Source organism: Cornus florida, unplaced genomic scaffold, assembly GCF_030987335.1.
Source record: "Cornus florida cultivar Cherokee Brave unplaced genomic scaffold, ASM3098733v1 CherokeeBrave_3.0.0_Hap2_Chr11, whole genome shotgun sequence".
NCBI classification, from domain to species: domain Eukaryota; kingdom Viridiplantae; phylum Streptophyta; class Magnoliopsida; order Cornales; family Cornaceae; genus Cornus; species Cornus florida.
Window position 1 is genome coordinate 20,375,181 of NW_026775581.1, and position 9,355 is coordinate 20,384,535.

The window sequence follows — 9,355 nt, forward strand, 5'->3', positions numbered from 1 at the left end:
CTGAAAAGGCAGGTCTTCCTATAGTGCCATCTCATGATGTTCATGATCCTATAATGACTAACAAAGGAGAAAAAGATAAAAAAACCTAGCGTTGGTACCATTTGACATTGTCTACTTGCGATAGAGGACAACTTGAGAGAAAGGGTCTTCCAATCCTTTGCACTGCTCAGAATCCGTAAACCCTCTGGGTAATGTCCTCATCGAGCCTTTACCTCATGTTCAGCCCACTTCATCTTCGAGTTTTGAGTCCTCTAGTTCTGAACCCGAGTTTAATTCCAATCTCGAGTTCGATGATTCTGAACTTCCCATTGCTATCTGGAAGGGTGTGAGGTCGTGCACCCAACATCCATTGTCTAATTATGTGTCATATGAACATCTCTCACCTGTTTTTCGTGCTTTTACCTCACAATTGTCTTGTTTGGAGATTCCTAATACTGGGCAGGATGCTCTGAAAGTTCCTGAGTGGAAGGAGGCTGTCTTTGAGGAGATGAAAGCTCTTGAAAAAAATGGCACGTGGGAGTTAGTTGATCTACCAAGAGGAAAGTCAACTGTAGGGTGCAAATGGGTGTTTACAGTCAAGTATAAATCTGATGGTTCTCTAGAATGGTATAAAGCTCGATTGGTTGCCAAGGGATTCACTCAAATCTATGGCATTGATTACTTGGAGACATTTGCCCAAGTCGCAAAGCTAAACTCTGTAAGAGTTCTTTTGTCACTTGCAGCTAATTGTGACTGGCCTCTGTAACAGTTGGATGTAAAAAATGCATTCTTCAATGGAGACCTGGAGGAAGAAGTGTACATGGATGTACCTCCAGGATTTGGTGAAAAGTCTGGCACAAAGGTGTGTAAACTGAAGAAGTCCTTTTATGGGTTGAAACAATCACCAAGAGCCTAGTTTTGAGCTCTTTATAAGCAAGTTGGGCATGATAGATATCTACGCTCCAACTTGAGGGGGGGTGTCGGATTTCTAGGAAATAAATTAGGAAATTCAATTTTTGAAAATAAAATCTGAAACTACTATTTCAGATTTTAGTAGTTTCTGTTTCCTGTTTTCTAGCCTAAGTTTTGCTGATTTGATTTGCTGATTTTGTGGGCTTCCTGATTTGGTGGCCTTCCTCTACTATTTATCTTGTAATCGTCTCTCTTGAAAGATAAGAAGACTGAATATTTTTTTTCTTAAAAAAACCTTCAAATTCCTTTTAGACTTTCTTATAGTCTTTGATCTATCAAACTTATCAGACCTACGAATTCGGTGCCTGTATAATAGTATTGATGTGTTTTTATGTAGGATCTCAATGAAGGCCGGTAGTGTTCGGGAAATGTCATAGTGCATTCGCGACCTTGTGTTAGGTAGCATTTGATTCGTCTTTGTTTGGGCTTATTTACATTTGAAAGTTGTGTAACAGTAAATTTGGTATTATTTCACCATCTTCCCTATTTTTATGGCTGTGTTTATTCTTCCTTAATCTATATTTTCTTTTCCACCATTTATTCTGAAAATTCATGGATCTTTCTTACTTGGAATATTAGGAGAGGATTACTATTCCTTTACAGTTCATTATAAATGGGTTATTCTATTTGTATAGATATAGTGGAGGAGCATATTAAATCCTTGTTTGTCAATTAGTTCTCAGTTGTTGTCTTCAGCGGGGGGCAGAGTAGTTTGGTAGCTCGCAAGGCTCCTAACCTTGACGTCATTGGTTCAAATTGTCTCTGCAGCATTATTTATATTCTTGTTTTTTTTAACATGTTTGAATAAGTTTTTTTTTTTGGCTTTTGCAGTCACTTGAAGATGGACTTGGTGAAAGTTAAAGAGCCTTTTGCATTGCTGGACTTATTACTTCTTATTGGATTGTACAATCTGTGATTAGTTTAAAACGGAAGAGTATCTATTTATCTGTTTTCGTTTTTCATTCTTTGATTTTGGTTGACCTCTCTCTTTGGTGTTTACCAAAACTTTTAATTTTGCTTGTTTCTAGTTGATTTTGAGAGCGGTCTTTTGGAAGAGCTAACAGAACCTTTACCTGGTTAGACTGCAGGAAATGATCGATGTTTCTGTGAGTTTGTACCCAAATCCCGAGTTGTAATGTATCATAGTGCCTTGAGTTTATGGACATTTTTTTGATGACATGTAGACAAAAAATTGAGAAGATCATGGTGGAATATTTAAACTCTCAATCGCACAATTAGGTATCTGGTAAATGGACTTTAGTAAATACCTTAGTTTGACCTTCTATCTTGCTTGGAAGTTATGCGTTGATCAATCCAGCGAGCTTTGATCGGAATGGTCAACCGATTGAATTAGTTTTAGGTAATATTTAGTTCAAAGTCAGAATGCATCGATTGCATGGTCAATAGATTGAATGCTTTTGAGACTTCCTGTAAGCTTTGATTGATCGCACTTGTCAGACCTACGTATTTCAGTGCCTTTATATAAGTGTGGTGTTTTTATGTAGGATATCAATGAAGGCTAGTACTGTTCGGGAAATATCATAGTGCAGTCCGAACGTTGTGGTAGGTAGCATTCGATTTGTCATGGTTTGTGCGTATTTACATTTTGAAATTTGTGTAACTGTATATTTGGTATTATTTCACCGTCTTCCCAAGTTTTACCACTGTGTTTATTCTTCCTTCATCTATATTTCTCTTTTCCACCATTTCTGAAAATTCATGGATATTTCTTACTTGGAATATGAGGAGAGGATTACTATTCCTTTACAATTCATTATAAATGGGTTATTCTATTTCTACAGATATAGTGGAGGAGCATATTAAATCCTTGTTTATCTATTAGTTCACAGTTCTTGTCTTCAGCGTGGGGCAGAGCAGTTTGGTAGCTCGCAAGACTCCTAGCCTTGACGTCATGGGTTCAAATCGTCTCCGTATCATTATTTTTATTCTTCTTTAATTTTTTTTTTTTAACATGTGTGAATAAGTTGTTTTGCTGGTTGCTCGTTACTTTTTTGTTTGTTTGCAGTCACTTGAAGATGGACATGGTGAAAGTTAAAGAGCGTTTTGAATGGCTATTATTTACGTTTTGAAAGTTGTGTAACAGTAAATTTTGTATTATTTCATCAACTTCCCAATTTTTACCACTGTGTTTATTCTTCCTTAATCTATATTTCTCTTTTCCACTTTTTGTTCTGAAAATTCAAGGATCTTTCTTAATTGGAATATTAGGCGAGGATTACTATTCCTTTACAATTCAGTATAAATGGGTTATTCTATTTGTACAGATATAGTGGTGGAGCATATTAAATCCTTGTTTGTCTATTAGTTCTCAGTTATTGTCTTCAGCGTGAGGCAGAGCAGTTTGGTAGTTCGCAAGTCTCCTAACCTTGATGTCATTGTTTCAAATCCCGTCTCTGCAGCATTATTTTTATTCTGGTTTTTTTTTTTTTTTAGCATGTAAGAATAAGTTTGTTTTGCTGGTTGCTCGTTACTGTTTTGCTTGTTTGCAGTCACTTGAAGATGGATTTGGTGAAAGTTGAAGTGCCTTTTGCATGGCTGGACTTTTTACTTGTTATTGGACTATAAATCCTGTGATTAGTTGAAATCAGAAGAGAGTATCTAATTCTATGTTTTATTTTTTTTTTCTTCGATTTTGCTTGACCTCCCTCTTTGGTTCTTACAAACACTTGTCATTTTGCTTGTTTGTAGTTAATTTTGAAAGCGGTCTTTTTGGAAAGCTAAGAGAACCTTTACGTGGTTAGACTGCGGGAAATGATCGATGTTTCTGTAAGCTGGTATTAGGATATTGAGTCATTGGCATATCTTACTCAAAACCTAAGTTTTTCCTTCATCTATATTCTTTTCCACCATTTGTTCTGAAAATTCATGGATCTTTCTTACTTGGAATATTATAAATGGGTTATTCTATTTGTACGTGTATAGTGGAGGAGCATATTAAATCCTTATTTGTCTGTTTGTTTTTCAGTTCCTGTCTTCAACGTGGGTTAGAGCAGTTTGGTAGATCGCAAGGCTCCTGACCTTGATGTCATGGGTTCAAATCCCGTCTCCACAGCATTATTTTTAATCTTGGTTTTTATTTATTTTTTAACATGTCAGCAAGTTTGTTTTGCTGGTTGCTCGTTACTTTTTTTGCTTGTTTGCAGTCACCTGAAGATGGACTTGGTCAAAGTTAAAGAGCCTTTTGCGTGGCTGGGCTTATTTACGTTTTGAAAGTTGTGTAAGAGTAAATTTGGTATTATTTCACCATCTTCCCAATTTTTACCACTCTGTTTATTCTTCCTTCATCTATATTTCTCTTTTCCACCATTTGTTCTGAAAATTCATGGATCTTTCTTACTTGGAATATTAGGCAAGGATTACCATTCCTTTAAAATTCATTATAAATGGGTTATTATTTCATTATAAATGGGTTATTCTATTTGTACAGATATAGTGGAGGAGCATATTAAATCCTTGTTTGTCTATTAGTTCTCAGTTCTTGTCTTCAGCGTTGGGCAGAGCAGTTTGGTAGCTCTCAAGGCTCCGAACCTTGATGTCATTGTTTCAAATCCTGTCTTCGTAGCATTATTTTTATTTTTTTTTAGCATGTGCTCGTTAATTTTTTGCTTGTTTGTAGTCCCTTGAAGATTGATTTGGTGAAAGTTAAAGTGCCTTTTGCGTGGCTGGACTTTTGACTTGTTATTGGACTTTACATCCTGTGATTAGTTGAAAACAGACGAGAGTATCCAATTCTCTGTTTTATTTTTTTGTTCTTGGATTTTGCTTGACCTCTCTCTTTGTTGTTTTCAAACACTTGTTATTTCGCTTCTTTGTAGTTGATTTTGAGAGCGGTCTGTTTGAAAAGCTTAGAGAACCTTTACCTGGTTAGACTGCAGGAAATGATCGATGTTTCTATAAGTTTGTATTAGTATATTGAGTCATTGGCATATCTTACCCAAAACCTGAGTTCTTCCTTCATCTATGCTCTTTTCCACCATTTGTTCTGAAAATTCATGGATATTTCTTACTTGGAATATTAGGATAGGATTACTATTCCTTTACAATTCATGATAAATGGGTTATTCTATTTGTACAGATAGTGGAGGAGCATATTAAATCCTTATTTGTCTATTTGTTCTCAGTTCCTGTTTTCAGCATGGGGCAGAGCAGTTTGGTAGATCGCAAGGCTCCTGACCTTGACATCATGGGTTCAAATCCCATGTCCGCAGCATTATTTTTGTTCTTGGTTTTTTAGTTTATTTTATTTTTTTAACATGTCAATAAGTTTGTTTTGCTGGTTGCTTGTTACTTTTTTATTATTATTTGCCATCACTTGAAGATGGACTTGGTGAAAGTTAAAGTGCCTTTTGCATGGCTGGACTTTTTACTTGTTATTGGACTGTACATCCTGTCATTAGTTAAAAACAGAAGAGAGTATCTAATTCTCTGTTTTCATTTTTCGTTCTTGGATTTTGCTTGACGTCTCTCTTTGTTGTTTACCAACACTTGTTATTTTGCTTGTTTATAGTTTATTTTTAGAGCGGTCTTTTGGAAGAGCTAAGGGAACCTTTACCTCGTTAGACTGCAGGAAATGATCGATGTTTCTGTGAGTTTGTACCCAAAACTCGAGTTGTAATGTATCATAGTGCCTTTAGTTGTTTATGGCATTATTTTTTTTTTTCATAATTTATGGGCATTTTTTTGAAGACATGCTGACAAAAAATTGAGAAGATCATTGTGGAATATTTAAATCCTCAATCGCACAATTAGGTATCAGGTAAATGGTCTTTAGTAAATACCTTAGTTTGACTTTTGATCTTGTTTAGTAAACACCTTAGTTTTACGTTGTGAAAGTTGTAACATTATATTTGTTATTATTTCACCGAATACGTAGGTCGATAGATTGAATGCTTGTGCGACTTCCAGTAAGCTTCAATCAATCGTACCTGTCAAACCTACGTATTCGGTGCCTTTATAATAGTATTGTGGTGTTTTTTTGTAGGATCTCAATGAAGGCCAGTAGTGTTCGGGAAAAGTCATAGTGCAGTCGGGACCTTCTTGTTGGCAGCATTCGATTCGTCTTGGTTTGTGCTTATTTATGTTTTGAAAGTTGTGTAACAGTATATTTTTTTTATTGTTTTACCATCTTCCCAATTTTTACCGCTACGTTTATTCTTCCTTCATCTATAATTCTCTTTTTCACCATTTGATCTGAAAATTCATGGATATTTCTTACTTTGAATTTTAGGTGAGGATTACTATTCCTTTACAACTTATTATAAGTTGGTTATTCTATTGTACAGATATAATGGAGGAGCATATTAAATCCTTGTTTGTCTGTTAGTTCTCAGTTCTTGTCTTCAAGTCTCTAACCTTGACGTCATGGTTTCAAATCCTGTCTCCGCAGTATTATTTTTATTCTTGGTTTATTTTTATTTTTGTTTTTTATAGCATATGTGAAGCTTACTGGAAGTCCCACAAGCATTCAATCTATCGACCTACGTATTCAGTGAAATAATAACAAATTTAATGTTACAACTCCAGTAAGTTTGTTTTGTTGGTTGCTCGTTACTATTTTGCTTTTTTGACCTCTTGCTTTGGTCTTTACAAACACTTGTTATTTCGCTTGTTTGTAGTTGATTTTGAGAGCGATCTTTTTGAAAAGCTAAGAGAACCTTTACCTGGTTAGACTGCAGGACATGATCGATGTTTCTATAAGTTTGTATTAGGATATTGAATCATTGGCATATCTTAGCCAAAACCTGTGTTGTTGTTGTGTCAAAGTACCTTGAGTTGTTTATGGACCTTTTTTTTGAAGAAATGGCTGACAAAAAATTGAGAATACCAAGGTGGAATATTTGCATCCTCAATTGGACAATTTGGTACAAGTAAATGGACAATACCTTAGTTTGACCTTTGATCTTGTTTTGGTTCCTAAATTGTTATTGATTCTAAGCTTTTAAGTTTTAGATTTTTTTTCGAAAGCTTGTAATTTAATCATTGATCGATCCAGAGAGCTTTGATCGAATGATCAACCGATTGAATTGGTTTTTGGTAATATTTAGTTCAAAGTCAGAATGCATCGATTGCATGGTGCATAGGTTGAATTCCTTTTAGACTTGTTGTAGTCTTTGATCAATCGAACTTGTCAGACCTATGTATTCGGTGCCGGTATAATAGTATTGGCGTGTTTTTATGTAGGATCTCAATGAAGGCAAGTAGTGTTCGGGAAATTTCATAGTGCAGTCAGGACCTTGTGGTAGGCTGCATTCTATTCGTCTTGATTTTTGCTTATTTACGTTTTGAAAGTTTGTGTAACAGTATATTTGGTGTTATTTCACCATCTTCCCAATTTTTACCTCTGTGTTTATTCTTCCTTCATTTATATTTCTTTTTTCATTAATCTATCTTTCTTTATATATATAAGGTGAGGATTACTACTCTTTTACAATTCATTTTCAATGATTATTCTATTTGTCCAGATATAGTGGTGGAGCATATTAAATCCTTGTTTGTCTATCTACTCAGTTCTTGTCAAACTAAGGTATTTACTAAAGTCTATTTACCTGTACCTAATTGTGCGATTGAGGATGCACAAGTTTGGTAGCTCGCAAGTTTCCTAACCCTGACGTCAGGGAATCAAATCCCTTCTCCGCAGCATTATTTTTTTTCTTGGGGTTATTTATTTTTTTATTTTATTTATTTATTATTATTATTTTTTTAGCATGTGTGAATAAGTATGTTTTGCTGGTTGCTTGTTACTTTTTTGCTTGTTTGCCGTCACTTGAAGATGGACATGGTGAAAGTCAAAGAGCCTTTTGTGTGGCTAAACTTTTTACTTGTTATTGGACCATATGTTCTGTGATTAGTTAAAAACAGAATAGAGTATCTAATTCTCTGTTTTTGTTTTTTTTGTTCTTGGATTTTGCTTGACCTCTCTTTGGTGTTTACGAACTTTTGCTATTTTGTAGTTGATTTTCAGAGCGGACTTTTGGAAAGCTAAGAGAACCTTTACCTGGTTAGACTGCAGGAAATTTTCTTTGTTTGTATTAGGATATTGAGTCATTGGCATATCTTACCCAAAACCTGAGTTGCTATATATATCAAAGTTCCTTGAGTTTTTTATAGTCATTTTTTTGAAGACATGATAGACAAAAAATTGAGAAGATCATGGTCGAATTTTTGCATCCTCAATCGCACAATTAGGTACAGGTAAATGGACTTCAGTAAATACCTTATTTTGACCTTTGATCTTGGTTTGGCTCATTAACTGTTTTTATTCAAAACATTAAGTTTTAGATTATTTTGAAAGGCTTGCAAATTATGCTTTGATTGATCCAGAAAGCTTTGATAGGTACAGATTGCTTTGATATAATGATCATCCGATTGAATTGGTTTCAGGTAAAATTTAGTACAAAGTCAGAATGCATCGATTGCATGGTCAATAGATTTGAATGCCTCTGAGACTGCCAGTAAGCTTCTATCAATCGATATATTGAATGCCTGTCAAGACTTCCGCAGGCTTCGATCAATCAAACTAGTCAGACCTATGGACTCGATGCCTTTATAATAGTAGTGGCATGTTTTTATGTAGGATCTTAATGAAGGCCAGTAGGGCTCGGCAAATGTCATAGTGCAGTCGGGACCTTGTGGGTAGTCAGCATTCAATTTGTCTTGGTCTGTGCTTTTTTTTTAAAAATCGTGTAACAGTACAGTATATTGGTAAAGTGCACTTAACACCCCTGTTATATACTTTGAGAACCATTGTCACCCCCTATTTTAAAAAATGTGCTATATTTTGTCAACTCCCCTCAAATCACTTTTCTGCAAAATATGTATTCGAATATAGATGTCATCAAACTCTCAGCCCTTCATCAGCACGATCAAGATTCAAGCCAGCAAGGGGTTGTTGAATTCTCAGTACTGATTGAAGCTCGCCGATTCCTACACGACAATCACCCTCAGCTCTACCACCTTAACTTTATCGACCTCAAATTTCAAAAACACAATCTCTCTATAGCTATATCTCTTTCTAAACTTGAAGAAAACATACTGTGTGGCCGACTCAAATGCAATATATCAAGTGACCCAAAAAGGATCAGATTGACCCGAATAACTTCATATTTGGGGGTGTCCTTTTAGGTAATTTAACAAAAACATTTTTTTAAAATAATGTAAAATATGTTTATTTAAGGGTAATTTGGTCAATGACTTACTTTAGGACTTATTTGCACATTTTTTTTTCGATTTGAGGGTTTTTTTGTGCACGAGGGGGTTGATATGGACTGTAAGGACGGGTGTTATTTGCACTTTATCCTACTATATTTTGTATTATTTTCACCATCTTCCCAATTTATACTGCCGTGTTTAATATTCCTTCCATCTATATTTCTCTTTTCCACCA

General features: G+C 35.1%; 2 long non-coding RNA genes across 4 annotated transcripts in view; both read left to right on the plus strand.

Moving 5' to 3' along the window:
• Positions 1 to 976, plus strand: part of LOC132285097 (uncharacterized) — an 11,905-nt gene extending 10,929 nt beyond the window's left edge. For both annotated transcript variants that reach the window (XR_009472431.1, XR_009472432.1), the window contains one exon: positions 1 to 976. This exon is cut by the window's left edge. This is a non-coding gene — a long non-coding RNA (uncharacterized LOC132285097).
• A 12-nt stretch (positions 977 to 988) lies between these two features.
• Positions 989 to 8,722, plus strand: LOC132285096 (uncharacterized). 2 transcript variants are annotated; one of them, XR_009472430.1, is made up of 3 exons: positions 992 to 5,557; positions 5,659 to 5,728; positions 5,954 to 8,722. It is a non-coding gene; the product is annotated as an uncharacterized LOC132285096 (long non-coding RNA). The 2 variants fall into 2 exon arrangements; XR_009472429.1 differs by having other exon boundaries at positions 989 to 5,557; positions 5,659 to 8,722.
• Positions 8,723 to 9,355: the final 633 nt, after the last annotated feature.